We start from the raw sequence: 15,000 nt of genomic DNA on the forward strand, positions 1-15,000 counted from the left end.
GAAAATTTTAGGGATCAAAACTTACCTGTTTGAAAATTTCAGCCAGAAAAAAGCCTCCCGAAAATTCTAGGTGACCTTTTTAGGGTAAAAATCCGTTGAAAATGGGCAATTTTACCATTTTTTAGGTGTTCGAAAATCCTAGGAGAGGCAGGCAAGCAAGAAATTTTACAACAAATGTTCCGAAAATTCTAGACCTCAAATCGTCTTCCGAACAGATATTTTTCCGAAAATTGTCGTTGGGTGCCCCTCGTGTAACTCGATGTAAAAGCAGTCTAGAAGTGTTGAGACTACCAAGAATGTCTTCATTGCTTGAAAAATTTAAAAAGGGTATTTTCCGCGGTGTTTACATTCTGCGGGTTCCCCACCAATCAGTGAAAGGTTCCGGCAATTCTGCTTTTTTACAAAAAGATTAACTCTGCTACTTGAAAAGAGCAGAAAAATTAACTTTCTGCATACATTTTTCGTAGAACAACATGCAAAATTGTTACCTTTTTTGTTAATGCTAGTCGATTAGGTGAGAAGTTAAAAAAAGATACCTTTTTAGAAAAAAAGGCGGGTATTTTAAGCTTTCGGGTGAAAACATTTTAACGTCAATATTGTCTACTTTTCATCCATTTTTCACTTTACCAAACAAAACTTTAAAGCGCCAAAAAGGTATCTTTTTTGCTTCCTGGTAATTTCTACTCTTTCAATTATTGAAATCATGCTCCTGGAACTAAATGTAGACTCATTCACAGATTTGAATCAAGCCTTCTTTTGTGTGTTAATCCGTCTGTCGCCTCTCGCGAGGAAGTTTTTGAGCTGAATGAATGGAATCGGAACCGGAATTGATGCAATTCCCAATGGTATGAGCAGTAAATTTCCGCTTCACGGAGCGTTAACAAATGGCGCTATCACTTTAATAAGACGGTTATTGGCAGCTAGAGATCTAACTACCTTTACAATCATTGCTGACTTTTACACTGTCGAATTAATATTATACAGGAACATGTGCAGCCATTTTGAAACTGGGTTTGCTCCTAACCCATTTCCCATTCTAACAAATCAAAACATACTACGCTTGAAAGTAAAAAATCGTTTTTTAACTCTTTTTTAGAGTCATTTCAAGCTGAAGTTTCCGACCGTACAGGACGGGTAACAAACATCCCTGTAACAATTGGAAAATTCACCTTGCTAGTAGGAAAGAATATACTAAGGCGGCTAAATATTGTCCAAACAATCTGTCTACAACAAGTTAACAGAATACTTAGAAAACCTTTCTGGACCAAACGAACAACGGAAAACCTATCATAAACACTGAACAAACCAACACAAATAAGTGTCAAAAGCAGATATATTGCGCTTTTTCATTTAACCATACATTATTTTCAAGCTGAAGTTTCCAACGCTATAGGACGGATACCAAAACATCTCTGTAACAATCGGAAAACTTCATCTTGCTAATAGGAGAAAATGTAAGAGCGGCCAAAAGTTTTCCAAACAAACTATAGGGCAAAAACAGAATACTCGGAAAACTTTCCCTCGCCCGAAAAGACAACGATAAAGCTATTTAATTTACTTTGCCTTGCTGAACTTTGTATTAGCTGAGTAGCACTTTATACCAGCTAGAACGGATATTAAATGTCGCTATCACGGGGGAAAAAGGCACTCTTCTTTTCCACTATCCCAAATAGGAAATCTGAACCTACCCGAAGGAAAAGCGTCTCTTCTCGCAAACTTGTCGAAACGTTGAAAGCTATGCAGCTTGCGTTTGACTTGTCGATAACTGGGGCAGGTTTGTAAAACGCTATAAAAGTTTGGATGGACAACACCTTGCGAATACAGCTGGGCTATTTTCAAAAAGCCGTTTCTGTAGAGTTCATATACAAACATTGGCCCACTTTGCGAGAACTTCACTTCGCGGACTGGTAACAACTGAACTAGAAATGCGTGTAGTATCTCAGTTCTTATAAGCAAAAAACCGCATAATCGTACGAGAGATACGAGGTCACTTTCTGAAAAAGATAGGTAGCGGCATACCTTCCACTCCAAGATATCGAAAAGTAAATCCAAAGAATCACTATCGAAGTTGTTCGGCAGACAAAGTTCATTTTGGCCGTGCGGTTTTAAGCAAACACTACATATACGAAACGGGTGGCTGTTACGAAGAAAAGTGAAGAAAAAATCACTAACGAAGGACAAATAATTAGATGAAATTGAACGAGAATAGCTTTGGGAATTTAAGGAAATTACTGTCCTGTCATTGCTGACGATGAACGCGAAGAACAGTTGTGGGAGGAGGTCAATTTCTTTAAGTACTTGTGACAGCAGCTGGTCTTCGCCGCAATATGTCATCTCAGCCATGAACTTGTTTGGTAGATTGTCTGCCACATTCAAGAAAGGTACTTTACACTTCGCTCACAAGAAACTATACAACTTATTCATTGTAAAACACTTACTGCTTATGAACTTGGCGATGTATGTCAATTTTCGGTGTTCTTAGCTCGTAGATTCCGTTAGAACGCAAGTAAACGAGGTCGATAGGATAAATCAATGCATTTACAGCTTCTTTAAAGCTCTTTCCGGCGACTGCCATTTGAACAACAAAATAAACAAATGGGACGTTTTGTGCCATTTTCATCCATAAGAATTACTTTGTACAGTATAACTTTCAGCCAGGATTGAATTAATTGAACCACAGGGTTAGTTAAGTTTGACAAGACTACATGCAAGTACCGTAATTGTCAACGTAATAGAGTTTACTGGAATGATGAGGAAAAAAGGAAATTCTTATCAGGAATAACACAAAAAGTTGTGCTATTTTCTCGTCTTGTGGGGATTAACTGATCCACTGGGATCGATAGCAGTATTAAGTTTGACACTAACTTGCCTTTTCAATAAAGTGACCATATTGGAAAATAATAATAATCAAAGAAGGGTTTACTATTGCAGCCCCCTTTTCCTTAACACCTCTCCTTACAAAATATACAGTATACAGTACATGGATCTCCAATAAATTTATGTATTATAACAAGTGCTGTATAAGAAGGAGAGAAGCCCACTTTAAATAAGTGCCTTTCTCTCCCCCCCCCCCCACCCCCACTGCCCTTCATTCTCCAGAAATTCACAAAAAATAAACAAGTGCTCCACTAGCCTGTTCCAGGCGTTCAGACAGTAGAGCGTGTTAACTGACTCCCCACCATTTGAACGCTGTACTCTACTATCTGAACACCTGGAACAGGCTAGTGCTCCGGGCTCTGGGTTTATCCATAGCCATGATCGGGCCGCAAGTGCATTCATTGGAAGATATGGCAGAATTATAATATCATATTATAACATAGCGCGCGTGCTTGCCCTATATAAGTCCTATTGAGCCGCTATGAACAAAATCTTTATTTACGCACGCCCGTGCGTAAATAAGATGACGTGAGCATTTTTTTTTTACCTGGCTGCAAAGTTGTCGACTTTTAAGCTGCAATGCACTTTTCCTTCTCTTTAAAATACGGAAGAAACCAGCGAAGAACTGCCCAATTTTTCTATCGGCATTGACCTTTTAGGTCCTGATCCAACAAGCAACAAAAATGAAGCCGAATTTACAAAAAACTCGCAAGTCCCGCGTTTCGCAAATTTGTCGAAGACCAGCTGCAGCAAATTTTGGCCGAAAGACATTCACTGGGAACAGAACAGACACCAACTGGTCATCAACAACATTTAAAGGCAAAATTTCCGTTTTTATTGTTGTTTTTAAGTTTGTTATGCACTTTGTTATCCGGACAATCCGACTGAAGCAGGAAAATTTCTCTCGCAATAACAACACAGATTACACAAGAAGACATAAATTTACTACTCACAAAAACAACTGCTGCCAGGTCTTCTCAAGAAGCCGTAATGACCAGCCAATGTTCGTAGATGAATATAAGTTTAAAGAAGGATGACAGTCGTCTTCGCTAAAAACATGTTTTCTGTGTTTCGCTGAGCAAAACTTTCTTTTCAGCAAATCATCTTTTCAGCAAATCCAAACCATACTCCACGACTTCTTACGAACATGTTAGTATTTTAACTTTAGGTGAACTTTAAGACTCTTTTACCTTTGTTTCTGCTTAGTTTCCATTGATCGTTAACGAATAAAGAAGCAAATTTTCTTTCTCACTTTTACAGAAAGAATATTTTCATTCAAACTAGACGATTGTGGCGTGTTTGTAATCAGCCAATAGAACCGTTTGTTATTTTGTAGCGTGTTACGAGAATTTTGCAGTTAATCAAAAAGCAAGCATTTTTGTCAGCTATGTTATAAAAGAATTTGCTCATGCTTTTAGCTGTGCGTATATCGAGTTATGGATGCACTTGGGAAGTTTGGAGAGCACTCAAGAAGCTAGAGTTGCACTCGGCTATCGCCTCGTGCAACTCTTACGCATCTTTCGTGCTCTCCAAACTTCCCGCGTGCATCCATAACTCGATATACGCACGCTAAGCATGAACAAATTCTTAATTAAAAGATGCCAGGAAAATGGTATGATCTATTTAAGCCAACAGACAGTTGTAGAACATGAAGATGTTACATTTCTAAGGAAGATGCAAATACACACCGACCAAGGATTCGCTACTTGAAGACCAGACATATGCATTGTCATCTAAGATCACGAAAACATGACGTGCAAACTACGTTACAAAGCGTTTAGACAAGACCACCTCTGTTAAGGTCACTGAAAAACTCTCAGAATACGAAGACCTAGAAACTGAAGTCAATACCTTAAGACTAAGGGTTAGTCTCAGTCTTTGTGAAGCTTTTCTTAAGGAAAGCACAATGCAAAGGCTCAGATGTTGATGATAGTAATAATCACAATAATAAAAATAATAACGACAACAACAACAATAAATCAAGAACTGCAGAGCCCTCATCAGGGATGTGAAATATGGTGTCTTTTTCAATTGTGGCGATTGCAATTCTAACGACGACAAAAACTTACGATAATTACGTGTGCTTTCGTGGAACAATCAATCTGACTTTTTCACGCGTAGACCACTTTCCCTGGGTAACAGTGGATGCGGACGACAGCTAAAAATAGCCACGTCTCTGGGTACAAATACTCACCCGTCCCAGTACTTCTCGTCTCTCTCAGCGCAGCCATGCCAGAACTACTGACTTTGCTGTCCTTAAGCAAAAATACAACGATTTTCACTGACCTGAAACCCCTTCCATCGCGTAGTTTATGTTCCATACTTATATATGCACAGTTTTTCTCTCTTGCAAAATTCACCCCCTCCGAGAAATAAGCCTTCAAAAAAAGCTTACTCTCTGCCTCAAAGCGAGGCGCGCTAAAAGAACCAGTCACGTGATCTACCATACTCTCCAATCTTAAAACGGCTGCAAGCGCAAAACCTAACTAATTAATCCCCCTGTGTAAAAAAAAATAAATAAATAAACGATTTTTCAGTCGTTTTTTGTGCCAGTTCTAAACTTTGCACGAGCAGTGGAACGGTGGCGTCTCCCTTTTTACGTAACACTAATGCGCGTTTTTGTACAACTTGAAGTAGAACTGAAGATTCGAACAAAGCTTGTCGCTCCTGCTTGTCGATAGTTTTTTTTAAAAAAAAATGGCTTATGCTGCAGCTTCCAACAGTGAAGCAGAGTCAGCTCCCGACCGATCCCGATTTTTGTATGACTTTGACGTGGAGAATCAATGGAGGCATTTCCGTCATGGACCACCAACAGCCTCCTCGGTTGAACGGGGAAGAAGAAAAACTAGATTCAAAATGGATAAAAGGTACTCTTCAAGGAAGCAAACACCGTCAAGGAGAAAAAATGCCGCCTATCGCGACGTTGACACGGTCAATTTGGTCTGCTGCAACGGTGGATGTCTTTTAAAGAATGGCATAGAGACTGCGAGGCAGGTTATTCGACAGGAACGAGGTAGAGCTTTCTATAGATCTAGAAACTACAATGAACAAAATTACGTGATATCGAAACTTATGCAAGTGGAACTATTTCCTAGCGGACGCAGAAAAATAACCTACATTATCCCAGCTTTAGGCCCTGTGTGCAAAATCGCCTTCATGAAATGCTACGGAGTGTCGCCCAAAAAAATTAAAGTCCTTTTAGAGAAAATGGATTGTGACTGTTTATCTATTGACCCCGATAAACGGGGTAGGCACAGTAACAGACCGCGCAAATTGACGGAAGATGCGAGGAGACAAGTAACAGAGTTTATCTGTTCCCATTCGGCAAACCACTCGCACTACAGAAGGGCGCGAACGGAAAAACAATTTTTTGATACCCCCACAACTATGCGAAGAATGTGGAGAGAGTTTACTAGACATTACCCGAATTTCACCTCGACACGTTTGGGAAAGAAAAACAAAGGTCCTGTTATAAGTTTTACTACCTTCAGGAACGTGTTCAACGAAGATCTCGGCAGCAGGTTGGGTTTTCGAAAACCACGAGAAGACACATGTCAGGTTTGTGACAGGACCTTAAACACGATAGGACGAATGACAAACGGCGCAACCGAGGACGGCGCCAGTAATGAAGAAGAACTTCAAAGAATAAGAACAGAACGTCAAAATCATTTAATTGAGGGCGAAAGGAGATATGCTGCCTTAAAGTATGACATGTTTGTTCTGTCTAAGAAACGGGTCAATGGGTGTACAGATGAAAGTTAGCAGATGGATTGTCGACGCTGATTTCCTCTTTGCTTTAGCTTGAGGGTCAAGAAAATGTAAAACTCAGTATAGTTAAGGTGAATAAAGTGTTGAAAGAATTTGTACTTGCTGAGTTCGAGTTGATTTGAGAGAAGGTGGGTAACTTTGTAGTTTGCGATTTGATGACACTAGTAAGAGGCCCTCTGCAGCTAGCCATTCATGTGGTACAAAACCGCCATGCTGGAGAGCAAAAGTCGCACTGGGACAAGACAAACAAAAGACATACCGGCATAATTTTAAGTGGTAATTTTCTTTGTTAGTCTTGTCCCAGTGCGACTTTTGCTCTCCAGCACGGCGGTTTTGTACCACGTGAATGACTAGCTGCAAAGGGCCTATTACCTTAGCCTACCAAAGCTAATCGCATGTCTCAGATCAAGGCTTTGTTAACTTGAGGAAAGTACAACCTTCCTATGCCTTATGATAGGTGGGTAGCCCTCCCTCCTACCACGAAACATGGGCCTGAATCCGGAAAAGGGTTGCGTATTTGTTATATATCTGTTTTAAAAAAATCGCCCTCCTCGAATTGTCATCCCTTTTAATTATTCATTACATAAAAAAGTCCCCGTACTGATACAAAATACACACCGCATCACGGAAAAAGATTCACTTAAACACATTCAATTCCAGTTCAAAAAAGTACAGGAAACCGTGAGCCATGGCAGACTGAACAGAGATATTTAGAGTCTCTTTTACGGAAAAGAGCAAACGTCAGATTCAAGTTGAGAATTTCACAACAAGAAACAGGGAACACTTGGTCACGTGGTACAAATTCACGTTTGCCGTTTGCCGCAAACGTGACTCTTGGCTCCAAAAGGGAGCTTAAGCAACAGCGTTTTTGAGCGACGGACGTCAACCGGAAGTGGGCTTTTTGCAACATTGGGCAGTGGATGGGTTCAAAATCCCGGGCAAATCGTCTTTATAAGAGAAAAGAAACTTAGAAATACAAATTTTTTAGCGTCAAGGCATATAAAAGAAGAGAAGGCCTCACTTCCGGTTGACGTGCATCGCTCAAAGTCGTCTTTGCTTAGGGTCCCTAATGTGAAGACAACTGTGTGCAAGACCTGCGCGCGCTCTCTTAAGTTTCTCTTCCAATGACTGTCGCAAACGTAAGTGATAACGGTAGTGTTTTTTTTTTAATATCGAGCCACTAGCGCAAGCTGTAAATAACTGAAGACATAAGTTTCAAAGTAAACTGAGTACTGCGTTAAAGAGGGCACGATGTGTTAAGCCTCACGTAGTCAGGCCCCTTTGCATGGACTAAAATGGCCTCGAAAACGCTTACTTTGCATATGGATTTTCACAAAAGCTTACCTACACCAAAGGTGTCTTCTCAAGACTGGTATTACTCAAAAAAGCTCAGAACAAGCCTAATGGGTATATACTGCGCAAACCAGGAGGTTATACACTGTTTTATGTACGACGAGTCTATTGCTGGTGTAGGCCCAAATGAAGTGATCTCAATCTTGGACTATTTTCTCAAAAAACTTCAGACGGAGCAAGGCCGAGACAGGTATGACCATCTTATAGTGTGGTGTGACAATTCTCCGGCTCAGTTTAAGCAAAACTTTCTATTTTTTTATATGGATGACCTGGTCACAAGAGGAGACTTCCTACGAACAGACTTAAAATTTTTGTTGGAGGGCCACTCGTATAGTGTGTGCGATAGATATTTTGGAAACATTCAAAAAGTTTTTAACGCCCAAGAGAAAATTGAAACACCCAAAGACTGGGAAAACGTTCTAGTCAGCAGTGGTTTATCAAACGTCAAGGTCTATTGGGTAGGTCTGGACATGATAAAGGACTACAAGTCATTTTTAAAGTTAAAATACGTCAGTAGAAACGAAGATTTACAGCACGAGAAATTTGAGGTCAAAGAAATCGCGTGGATTAATGTTGGAATTGGGGAACAGCCTGATGACAGGGGCAATCTAAAAGTTGTAGATCATCCCGACTGCGCCTTCGTGCGTTTCACTATTGACCCAAAACAGCAACCCAGGCTAGTTTCGTACACAAAGAAAAGGCAAGCAACTCCACTGCGAATAGACCTACTGACCACACTGAGGCAGGAACTAAGGCCAATTCGTGAAGATGTAAAGCAGCAGTGTCTAAATCTAGCTAGAAAATATTTAAGTGAACGTGCCGAGCGTTTTTATGCTGCCCTACCATGTATCCAAGAGGGGAGCGAGATTGACGATTGAAGGTTATCATTATATACCTTTCACTTGAACATTAATCGTGTGTCCTAATTAGCTTCCTCTTTAACGTAGCACCTCAGTTTCCTTCGCCTTGCCTTTGTCTTACAGTAAAACGTACCAAGAGACTAAGAACCTGGATTTTTCAAAGTTATCCTAAACAGGTTATTCTTTTTAATATATAAATGGTAGTTAGTACAGGTTAAGGCTATTTAGGTTCTTACATAGGTTATGTTCTGAATAAGAAACATACAATATAGCCAAGAGAATTTAGTGGTTCAGCTTATTCCTCATATAAAATCTGCACACCAAATAAGACGTTATGTAAAAATGACCATATAAAGAAAAGCTAAAGTATTGACCTCATTGGCATTTAAACAGTCCAGTTAGAGCGATAATGCAGGTATGTCTTCAAAGAGGATTCTGAACAGTGACTGATCTAACTTTTGCCCAAGGGTACAGGCAAATTTTTTCAGAGATTTTAGAAACTAAGAAATTGTTTCAATTTCTAGACTAAACAGGTTCTTAAAATATAGGTTCTTAGGCAAGGGGTGTCACTGTATAGCACCATTTTATCATTCGCTAATAAATAAATCGTTGTTGTTGTTGAAAACTACTGTTTGCTGCTTGACCGTTCCGGTACGACAGTGAGTTAGAAAGCTACACTAGCCAATGGTTGGGATTCTGAGATAGGTACCTTTTTCTAAAATCAGACAGATATATATATATATATATATATCTAGCCGAATTTTTGAAAACATACCTCAAAATGGACCAGAATATTCGCACAGAAAGCTGGCGATAGCCAGCTTTCTGGTCACTGCGGTGAGAAAAAACATCGGGGGCTTGCTGTCCTGGTTGGTCTCATTGACAAGGTCAGTCCCTGAGCTAACTCGCCATGGGTTGGAAAGGGGCCTCCATGTCAATCGCTAGGGGGGTAGGGTGCTGCAAGAGCGTTGTACCTTCCGTTAGTCCTGGTCTGGGAGAGTCAGTGCACTGGTCATGTCTGCCTTTAGTTTGTCATGTCAAATTCTTGTAACGTTTGAGGCCCATTGGCCAATGAAAGCATTCCCCTCAAGCACGTGCTAGGCTGGGGGGGGGGGGGTGGAGGAAGTCAGGGGGGTGATTTAACCTTGAATTTCTCTGCTTAGAACTTGCTTAAGTCTCAAGCGTCCTCCGTCATTCAGGGCCTTTAAGCAGCTAGAGTGTATGGACAAGTCCAGAGTGTCATTTTGATAGACTGGAATGTTTCTTTTGCTAATCAGGAACCAAGAAGAGAGTCAACTTAAGAGAACCATGGGTAAGAGCTGAGTGTCTTGGCCATATTTACTTTAGTTGAGTCAGTTTAAGGTGTGTGGGCTGCAGGTGTCCGATGGTACGGTTTTCATAAATCCGGCTAGATGATGTCGTTGAATGCTGTCGGGAGGGGAGAAATGGGGCGAAACTGGGTCGGGAGGGGGCAGATTTGGCCCGAGGTGACCTCCTTCTTGGAAAAGACAGCACTTGTCGTCAACATCTAGCCGAATTTTTGAAAACATACCTCAAAATGGACCAGAATATTCGCACAGAAAGCTGGCGATAGCCAGCTTTCTGGTCACTGCGGTGAGAAAAAACATCGGGGGCTTGCTGTCCTGGTTGGTCTCATTGACAAGGTCAGTCCCTGAGCTAACTCGCCATGAGTTGGAAAGGGGCCTCCATGTCAATCGCTAGGGGGGTAGGGTGCTGCAAGAGCGTTGTACCTTCCGTTAGTCCTGGTCTGGGAGAGTCAGTGCACTGGTCATGTCTGCCTTTAGTTTGTCATGTCAAATTCTTGTAACGTTTGAGGCCCATTGGCCAATGAAAGCATTCCCCTCAAGCACGTGCTAGGCTGGGGGGGGGTGGAGGAAGTCAGGGGGGGTGATTTAACCTTGAATTTCTCTGCTTAGAACTTGCTTAAGTCTCAAGCGTCCTCCGTCATTCAGGGCCTTTAAGCAGCTAGAGTGTATGGACAAGTCCAGAGTGTCTTTTTGATAGACTGGAATGTTTCTTTTGCTAATCAGGAACCAAGAAGAGAGTCAACTTAAGAGAACCATGGGTAAGAGCTGAGTGTCTTGGCCATATTTACTTTAGTTGAGTCAGTTTAAGGTGTGGGCTGCTGGTGTCCGATGGTACGGTTTTCATAAATCCGGCTAGATGCATATATATATATATATATATATATATATATATATATATATATATATATATATATATATATATATATATATATATATATATATATATATATATAACCTATCACAAGCATCTTTTAGAAGACACTCCCTTCACAACTCAATAAATACACTACCACAAGTGAAGAGTAAAACAATATGTTTTTCGTCTCTCACCTATATTTCGGCCGTGTTAAACGGCCTTCATCAGGTGTGTTCACCCTGATGAAGGCCGTTTAACACGGCCGAAATATAGGTGAGAGACGAAAAACATATTGTTTTACTCTTCACTTGTGGTAGTGTATATATATATATATATATATATATATATATATATATATATATATTTATATATACACCCGTTTTCAAAAAGGTTTTCATATAGAGAGATATATAGATAGATATATACTTTTGTTTTCTTGCACGTGCGCCCGTGTGCATTTACACTTGTTATTGTCCAACTTGTGAAAAAACTTGGTTCAACGATAAATTTTCTTTTCGTCAGGTTCTTTGTTCCAATTTGTCAATTAAAAAAATAATGCAAGAGTATTGTCTGCAATTCTCTTGATTTGCATTCTCTTGAAACTTAAAGAATGAGGAATTCGGTCACTTATAGGTCAAAGAATTGTTGTCTTTACAGGATAAGGGGAAAAACGCAGATGAAATGAAAAAAAATGTGTTTTCTAAACCGCTGAGAAGGACTGGATGTAACGGTGGATGTCCATATTGGATATGTGGGAAGGAGCAACAATATTATAGCAGTTGATTAAAACGGACTAAGACGTTGGCGAGGTTCATAAAAGCAGACTTTATCATAACCATGATGAGCTGGTCATATATCTTAATTTCTCAGCCTTTTTGCGTGTAAAATCACGGCCTGTAAGGCAACGTCTCATTGAAGACAGAATAAACTCTCGGCTAGCAAATGCTGTCAAGTTAGTTTACAGTTTCTCTTAAGCACGCCCCTGGACAGCGCATTTTTTAATACACTCAATCAATGAAACTGCTTCGTCACTTGCTACAGATGTCATGGTATTTGGCCTACTAATTCGGTGACGCCGATAACTCGCGGATCGGCTGCTTCGCGGGATGTTTTCCTCATTCCCAAAATCAGCTATATAATTCGCCATTGTAAATTTGTATCGCAGGGCGCATGTATTTTTCTAAAAAAAAACAAACTCAAAACGACATGTCAAATTGGAACAAAAAACCCGACGAAGAAAAAATTTATCGTTGAACCGAGTTTTTCACAAGTTGGACAATAAGAAGTGCAAAATGCACACGGGCGCACGTGCAAGAGAATAAAGTATATATCTATCTATATATCTCTCTCTATGAAAACCTTTTTGAAAACGGGTGTATATATATATTTAGTATATACACACTCAGTGATCTTGGTGATTTAAGCAATCTGATTGGTTCGCTATCTCGGACTATTCAACAATATTCACCTCCTAGCGAGTGGATAATGTGTGAGCTCGGTGTTTTTCCCATTTTTTTAGAGAACGATCTTTTAAAAGTCGACAAAATCCTGGGGCTGACTTTTTTTAAGGCAAGAACAGTCTTGGAAGGATTCAATACGCGATATTATACGGCGTTTTTCAATTTATTGTAGCTGAGTTTTGTGCTCGATGGATTGTTTACAACTCCCGTGCATTCGCGAAGAAGAAGCCGTTTCGTGAACTCAGCGTTTTCTAACAAGAAAATTTGGGCTCAAAAATCGAAGTTCATTTATGACAAACAAATTTAAAAGGAAATGTTTGCAGAAATTCTACGTTTCAAGTAAACAGGAAAAAGAATGATACAGGAAGACGACGTCTTACCTCGAGCAACTGAGCCACCATTTTTGTCAGCACTTCATGCGAAGAACGACACAACAAACCCTTTTGGCTATAAACTTGACGTGTCAACAGAAAACATCAAAGCTCTACTTTCCTTCTCAGGTAAAGAAACAGTTCAAACTTTTAGCGTTTCCGTTTAAGCCTTCACGCTGTTGTTTGCGAAATGATAAACTTGTGAATTGCCATGTTTGAAAATTCTGCAAAGATCTATTTTTAAACTTACGCGTGATTTGATCTGTCAATCAAATTGTACTTTTAAATGGTTTCCTCTCTGATTTTGTTGAGATCACTTCGTGTGTATATACTAAAACAATTATTCTTTTCAATCTCGGTGAATAGTGGCTTTAAGAATATTTACCTCGCCGCTTTCGCGGCTCGGTAAATATTTTGCCACTATTCACCTTGATTTCAAAGAATAATTGTTAAATATATATATATATAGAAAGGGAGGGGATCGAGGGATGACGCAGTGGTGAGAGCATCCATCTCTCGATCTCTCACCAATGTGACCCGAGTTTAAATCCCGGCATCGTAGCCATATGAGGTTCTCTCCTTTGCTCCGAGACGTTTTTGCTTGGTACATATACTCCGGCTTTCTCCTCTCCGGAAAACCAACATTTCCAAAGTCCAATTGTACCAGGAATGTTGATGTGCTACCTCTAATCGTTGTTTATTATTTATTGATTGATTTATTTAATAACAAAGTAGAAAATGGAAGTCATTACTTTGATTTGAGGTACGCAGTTGACCGCTGTTGTAGCTCTTCAGCCTAAGTATAGCGTGTTTATCGACGTAATTTGATTGTATAATTGCACAGATAGATTGAATTTAATTATACAATATTTGCGAACAATTAGTTAGGTTAATCTATTAAGTGCTGGCTTATACCTCAAAGTGTAATTAGAAAACTATCTTTAGGTGCAGATTCTTAAACATATAAGAAAACATATGACATGGAAAGCATTAAAAACATTTTTGAGTTTGTAACGGGATAAGGCTTTAAATCACGACCTGAGGAATAATTCTGAAATATTTTCTTTATATTGTAGATGAATTTTGGGGAACAGTGCTCACTGTTGCTAGAGTCCGAGGAATAATTCCGAAATATTTTGTTCTTATTATAGATGGGTTTGGGGCACAGTGTACATTGTAGCTAGAGTTGTCTCCTCTTTATTTTCTTTCCACAAGGTTGGGAGATTTGTGTTTTGTTCAAGATACGGGGTAGCAATATTAAATTTTGGATCGTTCTGTTAAAATTCTATCTTCTAAATAAATCCAACAGGTTTGCCTGAGAAAAATGAATCTGGAACAAACGGGGCTGCGCAGGACGAGCCTTTGAAGCCATGTGACTAACTCTGATATCATCTTGAGGCAATTTTATGATCGCATCTCGAGTCTAGCATGTATCTGTAAGGTGCGATCAGGGTTTAAAATAGTACTGTACACGTAAAAATAGAATATGTTTTTTTTTTTACTTTACTTTCAATCACGGTCAAAATTACTTGAAACGTTTAAGGAAACACATGAGAGAGGGTACACGTGTTGGTTCTACTTCTCTTCCTCTAATAACACAGATAGAAAGATGGAAGGAGTGAGAAGGGGCGGGGGCGTTGGGTTAGGGGGAGAGATCGGTAAGGTAGCCTTCCAGCGATTATGATTATGACCGAGATTGTGTCTGCTGAGGTTCAATTTGTAAGATATGACAATTGTAGATGCTTGTAAAACGTTTAAATCTCGTGAATGTCTCTCATGGCTGTTGCATACTTAAACATTGGTGCCACTAGTTCTGAGAGATTCAAAGTTGCGTCAAACCGTCACGATAATGAAAGATTTCTTATTTGCGTATGATAGAGTCGTTTAGATTTGTTGAGCGTGTCTAAGTGTAGCATAGCCGTTGCTAGTGATTAAGAAATTTTCGTAATTAAACCACACTCATGGAGTATCGATTCGTACTATTGTTTCCTCGGTGGTCCGCTGATCGTCATTATTGCGATGACTCGTCCTTTGCTTTCACTCATCTAGAGTCATCTAATTAGAAGTCATGTGAATTAATGAGGATCGTAAAGCGCTTAATAGAACTTGCCGAGGACGGCGGAGTAA

The sequence above is a fragment of the Porites lutea genome, chromosome 4 (genome assembly GCF_958299795.1).
Source record: "Porites lutea chromosome 4, jaPorLute2.1, whole genome shotgun sequence".
Lineage (NCBI taxonomy): Eukaryota > Metazoa > Cnidaria > Anthozoa > Scleractinia > Poritidae > Porites > Porites lutea.